Source organism: Seriola lalandi, unplaced genomic scaffold (genome assembly GCF_002814215.2).
Source record: "Seriola lalandi dorsalis isolate HSWRI2012SDOR001 ecotype SW California unplaced genomic scaffold, Sedor1 jcf7180001962950, whole genome shotgun sequence".
NCBI lineage: Eukaryota > Metazoa > Chordata > Actinopteri > Carangiformes > Carangidae > Seriola > Seriola lalandi.
In genome coordinates, this window is record NW_019433619.1 from 1 (window position 1) to 532 (window position 532).

A 532-nucleotide genomic window follows, 5' to 3' on the forward strand; every position below is an offset into this window, starting at 1 on the left:
ACATTTTAATACAAAAGTGTCTTTACATTGTGATCTGTGCTGTCCCCAAAAGTGCAGCCAGGTGCAGAGTAACAGGTTGTTGAAGCAGGAGCAGCAGCGTCCTCTGCTGATTGCAAAGAGATGCCAAAAAGCTTACAGCACCTGGTATTCCCAGGCGGTCTCCCATCCAAGTACTAACCAAGCCCGGCCCTGCTTGGCTTCCGAGATCGGACGAGATCGGGCGCGTTCAGAGTGGTATGGCCGTAAGCGAGAGGGAGCGCGACAAATACCCTCTTTAAACATGACGATCATGTCCTTCATGCACGAAGCTACGTGTTTCTGTCTCGCGCAGGAGCCTTTCCTTTTCAGCGTTTGCTTGTTGCTTTGGCTCTCAACATGTCAACTTTGTAACATTTTAATACAAAAGTGTCTTTACATTGTGATCTGTGCTGTCCCCAAAAGTGCAGCCAGGTGCAGAGTAACAGGTTGTTGAAGCAGGAGCAGCAGCGTCCTCTGCTGATTGCAAAGAGATGCGAAAAAGCTTACAGCACCT

General features: G+C 49.1%; 1 non-coding gene across 1 annotated transcript; it reads right to left on the minus strand.

The window, feature by feature from the left end:
- Positions 1 to 129: 129 nt before the first annotated feature.
- LOC111672036 (5S ribosomal RNA) lies at positions 130 to 248 on the minus strand. The gene has a single exon (XR_002761990.1). It is a non-coding gene; the product is annotated as a 5S ribosomal RNA (ribosomal RNA).
- Positions 249 to 532: the final 284 nt, after the last annotated feature.